The sequence below is a fragment of the Rhinopithecus roxellana genome, chromosome 12 (genome assembly GCF_007565055.1).
Source record: "Rhinopithecus roxellana isolate Shanxi Qingling chromosome 12, ASM756505v1, whole genome shotgun sequence".
Lineage (NCBI taxonomy): Eukaryota > Metazoa > Chordata > Mammalia > Primates > Cercopithecidae > Rhinopithecus > Rhinopithecus roxellana.
In genome coordinates this window covers 71274843-71286483 of record NC_044560.1, presented here as the reverse complement: position 1 = coordinate 71286483, position 11641 = coordinate 71274843, and positions in this window count along the sequence as shown.

Here is an 11641-nt window from a genome sequence, read left to right as displayed (position 1 = left end):
AGAGAAAACTTTGGGGAATATCTCCAGGACATAGGTCTGGGCAAAAATTTCTTGAGTATTATCCCTGAAGTACAGGCAACCAAAGCAAAAATGGACAAATGGAATCACACCAAGTTAAAAAGGTTCTGTACAGCACAGTAAACAATCAACAAGGTGAAGAGACAACCCACAGAATTGGGGAAAATATTTGCAAAGTACCTATCTGACACGGGATTAATAACCAGAATATATGAGGAGCTCAGGCAACTCTATAGGAAAAAATCTAATAATCCAATTAAAAGTGGGCAACATTTGAATAGATGATTTCACATTACAATAGATGCTAAGACTTCCTAAGGACAAGATGTTTGTCATCCCTATTTTCCTCTCTGCTTTTCTGTGTTTACGAAAACAATGGACCAGATGATTGTTAGCCATAGTATTACAATGAAAAGCCTACAAATAAAAATATATGTGTATGTGTTAGTCCATTTTGCCATGTTATAAAGGAATATCTGAGATTGAGTAATTGTTTTCTTTTTTCTTTTTTCAAATACACTGTATTTTTAGAACAGTATTAGGTTAAAAGCAATACTGAGCAGAAGGTACAGAGATTTCCAGTATACCCACTACTCCCATGCAAGTACGACCTTCCCAATTATTGACATCCTGCTCCAGAGTGGTGGTTGTGTGACAATTTATGGACCTCCATTGACATGTCATTATCACACAAAGTTCATAGTTTACATGGGGCCACTCTTGGTGTTGTGCATTCTATGGGGGCAAATGCGTAATGTCAGGTAATCACCATTATAGCCTCATCCAGAATAGTTTCACTGCCCTAATAATCCTCTGTACTCTGTCTATGCACGTTGTCCTCCCTTCAACTCCTGGAAATCATTATCCTTTTAGAGTCTCCAAGGTTTTGCCCTTTCCACAATGTCATATAGTTGGAATCACATATACTAAGCCTTGTCAAGTTGGCATCTTTTACTTAGTAATATGCAGGTTCTGGTGGATTCAGATTTCCTTACCTCTTTCTTCTATCACCTTTGGTTTATCCTCCCTGAATTTCTTCCTATCAATTTTCATCTTATAAACTTTTTTCTCCAGGCAAGAACTTTCCCCTCTGGAAGCACAGTGTGCTGTTTCTTGGAAATCCAGTCTTGTCCTGCAAAAGAGAAGTATGTAAACATAGCTGTTTATTAATTCCCTCTCTTTTTCTCTCTTTGGCTTCCTCCTGCCTCTCTCTCTCTGTCTCTGTCTCCCTCTAAACCTCTGTGTTTCTCAGTCTTCCAGTTCTGTAAGGATCAATTCAACTCTCTTAAAATCCCTCTGCTGCCCTCATGTGGACATCTGCTGAGAAGCTGGCATGCTTCTCAAATCTGATGACCAAATGGTTAATAAGGAATTGGTGGAATTATCACCTGGCTCCCATCAATGGGCTCCTTGTGAGTTGCCTCTGTCTCAGGCTGCGGCCAGGACTTTGACCCACAGTCATAGCTTTACCAGGTCTTTGGTAAATTTGATAGACTCAGCTCGTTTCCTGGTGCTGTTTGTATAGGAGTAGTTTTTCCTTCTTTTCTTGTCTTAGTACTAAGGTTTGGTGTCAAGGGAGAAAGGAAAAGCAATTTCCTCATTGAGCATTGAGGGCTGTCTTTGGAATGAGAAAGGCTGCCACCTGTTGGATTGTTTCTAGGTCGGATAAGGATGGTCCTTCTCTGGTGTCCAGACCTTCTTCCTGGGTACCAGAGAGTGTCTGTGGGCTCCTGCTGCTGCCTCTTATTTTTCTCCAGGCGTGGGCATAAACTATTTTTAAAGTTATAACAGTAACACATGTTTATTTATACATACTTAAGGAAAAGCAGATGGTGAAAGAAAGACAATAAAAGTCACCTGTGAATCTCAACAGACTGTCATACTGTGGTGAGGCTGAGGCATAAGAATCGGGAAGCAAGAAGTTGCAGTCAGCTGAGATCTGGCCGCTGCCCTCCAGCCTGGGCGATAGAGAGAGACTCTGTTTCAAAAAAAGAAAAAAAAGTTTGCATTCTGTCATCCTCTATATGGATATACATCTCAGAAACATTGTATCCCACTATAGATTAGAAGTGGTTTTATACCACTCTTTTCACAAAAAGCATATTGCAAACATTTTTCTATGCAACGATACATAATTAGCATCATCTTTTTAACACCATCTAGCCTTTTTCATGCTCACATTAGTGCTTTTGCACTTGAGTTTCTATTTGTGAGGACAGGAAGATTTAGGAGGTCTTCCCCAGTTAGTTTTTTGTCTTTCAAGCTTCGGCTCAAACACCACCACCTCAACCTGGCTTCTCTCAGTCTGAGAAGACTTGTCTTTTGCTTGTCATTTCCTTCATCCTATGAATCACTCATTCCCTGAAATGATCTTGTTCATTTATTTGTTTGCTTGTTTTGGCTCTTTCCTAAGTAGAATGTAAGCTCCCTGGGAGCTTCTCTATCTTTACCACTCCATCCCCAGGAATTAGAATCTTATTTCATGCAGAGAATTTATTCAGTTGATATTTGGACTACACACTGAGTCTACTCAGTGGCTGGACCAATGTACCAAATGCATTCAAACAATTTTTTACTGCAGAGCTCTTGATTGTACCCAGTTGTTTAATTTTCTTATTTATTTATTTATTTTTGTCGAGGTCTTTCTGTGTCATCCAGGCTGGAGTACAGTGGCATCATCATGGCTCACTGCAGCCTTGAACTCCTGGATTCAAATGATCCTCCCACCTCAGCCTCCTGAGTAACTGGTACTACAGCTGCATGCCAACCATACCAGGCGACCCTCCTGCCTTGGACTCCCAAAGTGCTGGAATTACAGGCATGAGCCGCCATCTCTAGCCCTCTTTTTAGTACTTTTATAAACATTACAAAAGTGTCTTTGCACACTAGAACAGTTCTTTTCTGCCTCTCAAAATTTGACTTTGAAACATTTTAAACATATAGAAAAGTAGAAAGAATGGAGCAATAAATACCCATATTATGTTCATCAAGATTAAAAACGTGTTGATATTTTGGCATAACTGTCTCTTTGCACACATTTTTGATGAGCCATTTAAAAGTAATTTGCAAACTTCATGATACTTCACCCTTAAATGCTTTAGCATGTATCTCCTAAGAATAAGAACATTTGTCTAAATAAATACAGTGCTATTAGCATACCTAGGAAAGTTAATAGTTAACAATTACTCTTCAATATAATTTAATAACCTGCCCATACTGAAATTTTCCATTTGTCTCTAAAAATACTTTAGAGGTATTTTATTCACTTACAGCTTTGAGTCAGGAGCAAACCAAGGTTTATGGCTTATATTTGTATATGTTTAGAATCGATCTAGAATAACTAGGTTTTCTTTTTAGTATTATTCATTTTAAAATCTCAATTACTTTTTGAAAAATCCAGATCAGTTTTCTCACGTTCCTCATGATTTACCTTCTTATATCCTCATGGTGTAGTTTGGCTTATTTTTCTTTCCCGTCTGTTTCCTAATCACTGAAGCTAGGTACTTGCCCAGGGCATGTGGTGTTGATCACTGATAGGCATGATTCTTTTTGATATTCACATTGTCTCGAATTCGTCTGCAGGAAGCGTCTGCAGGAAGCGTCTGCAAGCTAGCTTCTGTACCTTTTTCATGTGATCCTGTTCATCTTTGAGTGTTCCTTTCCTTTCTGGCACAGAAATATGTCATAGCTATACCTTGTGTTTTCTCCCTATTCTTGAAGCCTGAGATTTCTCCAAGGAGCATTGTTTTGTTTCACGTTTCTTAAAATGAGTAAAAATTATTTGCAAACAAAAATCTGAATACTGGCTCTACTTGTAACTATTGGGGTGCTATTGCTTCAACAATTTTTTAGTGTTCTCTCTCTCTCTCTCTCTCTCTCTATATATATATATATATATATGCATATATATGATTTTATTTTTCAGTTCAAATTTATAAGATTTTTTTGTAACATATTTTATTGTATGTTTGTATTTTAAACACTCAGCAAACAAAATACACTGATGAAAATGTTAGATTTATTTTGCAGCAAGGGAGTATGGCACACCCTAGAGAACCATAGGGCATCTCAAAGGTGGGGATTTAAGAAAGGTGCAGGGTTTGGGGCTAAACACAGGATGATCTTGGCAGAGATGGTGAGAATTTATAAACTAGGTGGGTTGCTCTTCTGGAATCTATGTGGCTGAATGAGCTGGTTTTAATAAGAGTTCAAGCTAAGAGTTCAAGCTTAGATCATTGTCCTGCACGTTATGATTTGGTGCAGTTTATTTGTGAAGCACAGTACAGTTTTGCAAGGTGTGGTTTTTACTTCAACTATTAATTTCCCCATCTTGACCAGCTGCCAACAAAATTATTCATATATTTATTTTTAAAACAGCTTTATTGAGGTGTAATTGATGTATTAAAAAGTGCACATTTTTATTGTATACAATTTGATGGATTTCAACATATACATTCACCCACCAATTACCAAAATCAAAGTAATAGAAGTGGTATTGCCCGATCACATGGTAGTTATATTTTTAATTTTTTGAGGAATCTCCATACTCTTTTCTATCAGTCACAACATTTTACATTCTCATCGACAATGTACAAGGATTCTAACTTCTCCATGTTCTTATCACATTTATTATCTTTTAAAATTATAGCCATCCTAACAGGAGTGAGGTATTATGTCATTGTGGTTTTGATTTGCATTTCTCTGATTATTGGTGATGTTGAGCACTGTTCAGTATATTTTCAAATATATTAAAAATTCACCGTAATGAAAATAGTAGAATACTGGTGTAAGGACAAAGGTATAGACCAATGGAACAGAATAGAGAGCACAGAAATAAATTTGGGCATAGACAGTCATCTCATCTTCTAAAAGGATGTCAAGAATACATACAGAAAAAGGACAGTCTGTCTCTTCAACAAATGGTGTTGGGAAAGTTGGATATAGACAACTGGGATTACATCAGACTAAAACTGTGATATATACCTGTTAGCCTTTAGTGCGTTTTCTTCAGAAAAATATCCATTCAAGTTCTTTGCCCACTTTTTAAAAATTAGGTTTTGTTTTTGTTTTTTGCTATGGGGTTGTAGGAATTTCTTATATATGTTGAATATTAGCCTGTTATCTGATATATGGTCTGCAAATATTTCCACGAGTCCAGATTGCCTTTTCATTCTGTTGATTGTTTTCTTTGCTTGCCAGAAGTTCTTTAGTTTGATCTAGTCTTACTTCTCTATTTTTGCTTTTGTTTCCTGTGCTTTTAGTGTCATATTCAAAAACTCATTGCCAAGACCAATGTCAAGAGGATTTTCCCCTATGTTTTTTTCTAGAAGTTTTGTAGTTTTAGGTTTTACTTTTAAGCCTTTAATCCATTTCAAATTGATTTTTCTTTATGGTGTAAGATACAGGTCCAGTTTCCTTCTTTTGCATGTGGATGTCCATTTTTTTCAATACCATTTGTTGAAGAACCTATCCTTTTTCTATTGTGTATTCTTGACACTCGTGTCGAAGATCAACTGTCTGCATACGTGTGAGTTTATTTTTAGACTGTCGATTCTGTTTAATTGGTCTGTATGTGTATTTTTATGCTAGTTCCACACTGCTTTAATTACTGTCGATTTGTTATAAATTTTGAAATCACGAAGTGTGATGCCTCCATCTTTGTTCTTCTTTCTCAGATCGCCTTGGCTATTTTGGGTGTTTTGTGCTAAGCTCTTGGCTTGAGTTTGTGGACCATCCACAAGATGCAACCCTGTGATAACCACATTTTCTAGTTTCTGTATTTAAAGTTTTGACATCTGTGGGCTTTGCTGATCCTAGAGAGACTGACCCTCCCAGGGCTAGCCAGTTCTTAAAGACACTAAGGGATCCTCCTGCAGGTAAAATGCAAGCCAACCAATTTAGAGCCCATACGCCAACCACTTTCCCGAGTGGCTGCCACACTCTGGGTCACCTTCTACCTGCCCTAATCACTGCTAGTCCAGGAACCAGAAAGTAAGAACGATCCCTCTGCCCTAGAGCCCACTGAAATTATTCAAACTAGCCAATGCTAAATCTGTTTGCCCTGCTAGTTCTAGTTTACTCTTGCTCTGAACATTTACTGCAGTTCTTTGCATCCATGACTGCAATTGGCACCACTTGGAGGTAGGGAGAGGCTTTAAAAAACATTCATATTCAGCCTCAACTCGAGACTTACTAAATCAGAGTCTCTGGTGATGTTGAAACACTCTTTGGCCTCCCCCCTTGTTTGGGAATTTGGCCTTTAAGATTATTGATTACAAATCAGTCAATTTTTTAATATTGCTTTAAAATATATTAAACATTTCTTCAGAATTTTAAATTGTGTTCATCACATCTCTCTTTGAATAGATTATTCAGAGTAGTCTACCACATTTCCCAAATCCTCAGCCTGAGTTACTGCCAAGACTCATGTCTCTGCATTCTACCTCTTGCTTCTATTCTCAAATCCATCTAGCAGTACTGCCGTGGCAGACAGTCCCAGCATGCTGCTGTGTCCTCTGTCAACGGTCTTTCTCCTTTTCTTACTCAGGTTTTACTCCCAGCTGTGAAAGCTTGCCTGTTTTGCCCAAGCACAACTTGGAAATTCAGAGGAGCTAAAGTCCGCTGGGCAATTCTCAACCAATGGAAACTGTGGGCTGCTGAATAAATACTCCACATTGTCCCACAAAGAGACAATTAGGAAATACACTCTATATAACTCTCCAGAATATCCACTTTGGGGACTGATCTCCAGTTGCCCACAAGAGTAACCAACTCATTAATTCACCCATTTGGCTTTTTCATCGTCCCTGTCTTACTCTTGTGTTCCCTATTCCTGTCATCATTTCCCAAAGGAACTATAGACATCCAAGTCTCTTTTCGTTGGAGGGAGAAATCAAATAGAAACACATTATCCCCATGGGAACTTAAGACCTTACCATTTCTCTTCTCATTTCAATTAATCTTTAAAGAATCTCCATCAAAGCCACTGTTTACATTAGAAAATGCCTGTATTATAACAAATTATTATGAATTTCTATACATTCTATATTAACATCAATACATTTCTATAAATTTTACATTGATATCCACAAATCACTTTGCATAGGAAAATTCATGTTACCAAATGAATTACCAAATTGTACCACATGATGGCAGTGCCTGTAAGCGCTTATCTTTTCGGTATACACTTGTGATACGTCCATGATAATTGTGCTGTTCCTTAATCTATGCTTGGGGTGAACAGGCCAAGTCTAGCCAGTGCAAGCCTGCAAAGTCTGCATTTATAGCCTTCATCATTGCCACCCACTAGCTTTAGTCATCATGACGTACATCCACATGTTAGGCTTCCTTGTTCACTCACAGTGGGCAGGTGCTCTCTAGCCAAACCAGGCTCTTCCTCATTACCACTGATTATGTTCCATCACCACTTCTTTCTCTATGGCTTATCTAGGAGGAGCTATGGGGAGTGCTATGTTTTGGGAGATAGACAATTAGTTGAGCAGACACATCAATGCATTGCCCAGGAACCAAGGTAGAAATTCCCTTCTCTGATATCAGGTAGATGTTAGTAAACACATTCTTTTTTGGTATCTCTGCTCCAGTGAGGATTTTTACTACAAATCACCTTAGAAGCAGACACTCAGACTGGGAGTCTGAAACTGGTCCACCAACTTGTAAGACAATGATACTTGAGGAGGTAGTAATCCTGTTCATGTTGCATTACACTTACCTAATCCAGACGTCAGCAAACTGTGGTCAATAGGCCAAATTTATCCCAATGGCTACTTTAGTAAATAAAGTTTTATTCAGAACACAGCCACATACACTTGTTAGATGTTGTCTATGGATGCTCTAGTTGTGACAGAAACCTATGGTATGCAAATCCTAAAATATTACTATTTGATGCTCTTTTTTTTTAAAGATAAAGTCTCGCTATATTGCCCACGCTGGAGTGCAGCGGCTATTCACAAGTGCAATTATAGCACACTATAGCTTCCATCTCCAGGCCTCAAAGGATCATCCTGCCGCAGCCTTTGGAGTCACTGCAACTACAGATGTGACTCAATAGGCCTGGTTATTTTGCCTTTTATGGAAAAGTTTGCATAGATAAGGACTATGGTAGGGTAAGTGGAGAATAAAAGGAAGGAGGAGAACTCCCTCTGTCCTCACAAAGCCCAGCGTCCTCAGGCATTTCCCTACTTCACCTATCATTTTCCTATTACTCACTTTATTCGTTTCTTTCCTCCACAAACAGGTCCATGCAATCACTTTATTTTCTGACTAAGTAAATTCCTTTGAAACTGGGCCAATTTGCTAATTTCTGTAGAAGGGGGATATCTATGTTAAAATACTGTCTGTGTGCTAGGGATGTGCAAGAGTTTGAGCAAAATGCTAATGAGCATCTTTAGATAATGCAATTAATTAAGGATTAGTCATTTTTATCTTTAATTATCCTTATTTTCTAATTATTTTATTACAGAATGTACATAATATTAGAATGGAGACTGGGCCTGCAAAATCCCTGAGCAAACAAAACCACCCAGGCCTTAAAACTAACCTTAACGTTGCTTCTACTAGAAACATAAGTAAAAAGTAACAGGTCATTTCTGGTTAATGCTTATGTTAGAAACAAAGCTTGAACTCAGCCCACTGAAGACATTAAAACTTGCTTTTCTGGCCTACTGAAAGTTTAAAGCAAAGACACTTTTAAAAAAAGCTGGTTTTGATCTTCATACTGTTTTTTAAAAGCAGAAGATGAAATTCCCATGTGAAAGATATTCTCTCTATACTAGAAGGAAAGGCAACATCTTTAGCCCCATGGATGAGAAGTTGAAACAAACAGAATTCTGTACAGACATTGTAAATAGCTTTTATCTTTTAAGCTTCCCCAAATATTAATAATTTAGCCATTTCTAGTTAGAAATAGAGCTATTTCTAACTGCTCTTTGTCCAATCCACTATATAAGTAACTAACTACAGGGGCTTCTTTGAGTTCTTCATTTCTTTCTTTTTTTTTTTTTTTTTTTTTGAGATGGAGTCTCGCTCTGTCACCCGGGCTGGAGTGCAGTGGCCGGATCTCAGCTCACTGCAAGCTCCACCTCCCGGGTTTACGCCATTCTCCTGTCTCAGCCTCCCGAGTAGCTGGGACTACAGGTGCCCGCCACCTCACCTGGCTAGCTTTTTTCGTATTTTTTAGTAGAGACGGGGTTGCACCGTGTTAGCCAGGATGGTCTCGATCTCCTGACCTCGTGATCCGCCCGTCTCGGCCTCCCAAAGTGCTGGGATTACAGGCTTGAGCCACCGCGCCTGGCCGAGTCTTCATTTCTTTATGAGGGCTCTCATGTCATATAAAACTCATCTTGTGCTTTTCTCCTGTTACTCTATCTTATATTAATTTAATTCCCGCACTGAGCTGGGATCTAAGAGGATAAACATGGGGGTTTTCTGCTTTTACTCAATCATAAACAGCAACCTAAAATATGGCTGTTTGACCAGGGAATTTCCAACAAGGTAAATTTAAAAAAATGCAATTTTGTAACTGCCATTTTCTTTATTTTGCTTCCATAACTGCTCTATAAATACTTGCCTCTGACACTTTCTCATTGTAAACACTAAACCTCTTTGGGTTTGGTGGGTCCCAATTCACGAGTTTTTTCTCCCTCAAGTAAAATCTTCAACAATGTAGGGCACCCCAAATTTATATTTACACATATATATGTGTATATACATGTATGTATATGTGTGTGTGTACATAAGAATACATACATACAGGCATTCCTCATTTTATTACAGTACACTTTACTGCACTTCACAGATACTTTATTTTTATACTGTATCTTATATGAACTGCATCCCTATGAGAGAGCAAACTTGAAAAATGTGTGCATTCTGACTGTTCTTCCTACTGGCTTTCCCTCTCCTTGGGCCTCCACGTTCCCTGAGATACAACAATATTAAAATTAGGACAATTAATAATCCTACAATTACCCCTGTGTTCAAGTGAAAGGAAAAGTCACAAATCTCTTACTTTAAACCAAAAGCTAGAAATGATTACACTTACTGAGGAAGGCATGCTGAAAGCTGATATAGGCCTCATGTGCCAGTTAGCCAAGTTACGAATGCAAAAGAAAAATTCTTGAAGGAAATTAAAAGCGCAGCTTCGATGATCACAGGAATGATGAGAAAGTGAAATAGCCGAACTACTAATACAGAGAGTGTTTTAGTGGTCTTGATAGATCAAACCAGCCACAACATTCTCCTAAGCCAAACTCTAAGCCAGAGCAAGATCATTGCTTTCTTCAATTCTGTGAAGGCTGAGAGAGATGACAAAGATGCAGAAGAAAAGCTGGAAACTAGCAGAGGTCGGTTCATGAGGTTTAAGGAAAGAAGCTGTCTCCAAGAACATAAAAGCACAAGGTAAAGCAGCAAGTGCTGATGCAGAAGCCGCAGCAAGTTATCCAGAAGATCTCGCCAAGATCATTAATTAAGGTGGTTACCCTAAGCAATAGATTTCCGATGTAGATGGAACAGCCTTTTATTGGAAGAAGATGCCATCTAGGGCTTCCATAACTAAAGAAGAGAAGTCAATGCCTGACTTCAAAGCTTCAAAGGTCAAACTGACTCTCTTGTTAGTGGCTAATGCAGTTTGTAACTTTAGGTTGAATTCAATGTTCAACCCTTAAACTCTAGGGCCCTTAAAAATATGTAAATGTACTCTGCTTGTGCTCTATAAATGAAACAGCAAAGCCCGGATGACAGCACATTTGTGTATAGCACGGTGTGATGAATATTGTAAGCCCTACTGTTAAGAGCTACTATTCAGAAAGAAACTTTCAAAATATTAACAATACACCTGATAATTCCAGAGCTCTGACAGACATATACAAGGCGATTAACATTGTTTTCATATCTGCTAACACAACATCCATTCTGTAGCCCATGGATCAAGGAATAATTTCAAGTTGCTATTCTTATTATTTGAGAAATACATTTTGTCAGGCTATAGCTACACCAGATAATGATTCCTCTGACAGATCTGGGCAAATTTATTTGAAAACCTTCTGAAAAAAAATTACCTTTCTAGATGTCATTAAGAACATTCGTGATTCATGGGAGGATGTCAAAATATCAACATTAATGGGAACTGGGAAAAGGTTGAGTCCAGCCCCCATAGGTGACTTTAAGAGGTTCAAGACATCAATAGAGGAAGTAACTGGAGATACGGTGGAAATAGCAAGGGAACTAGAATTGGAAGTGGAGCCTGAAGATGTGGTTGAATTGCTGGAATCTCATGAGACAAATTGAATGGATGAGGAGATGCTTCATAGAGATAAGCAAAGAAATGGTTTCTTGAGATGGAATCTACTCATGGCGAAGATGCTGTGAACATTGTTGAAATGACAACAGAGGATTTAGAATATTACATCAACTTAATTGATAAAGCAGTGACAGGATTTGAGAGGACTGACTCCAGTTTTGAAACAACTGGGTAAAATGAGATCAAATAGCATCTCATGGTACAGATGAATCTTTTGCGAAAGGAAGAGTCAATCAATACATTAAACTTCACTGTCATCTTACGTTAAGAAATTGCCAACAGTCACCCTAACCTTCAGCGACTATC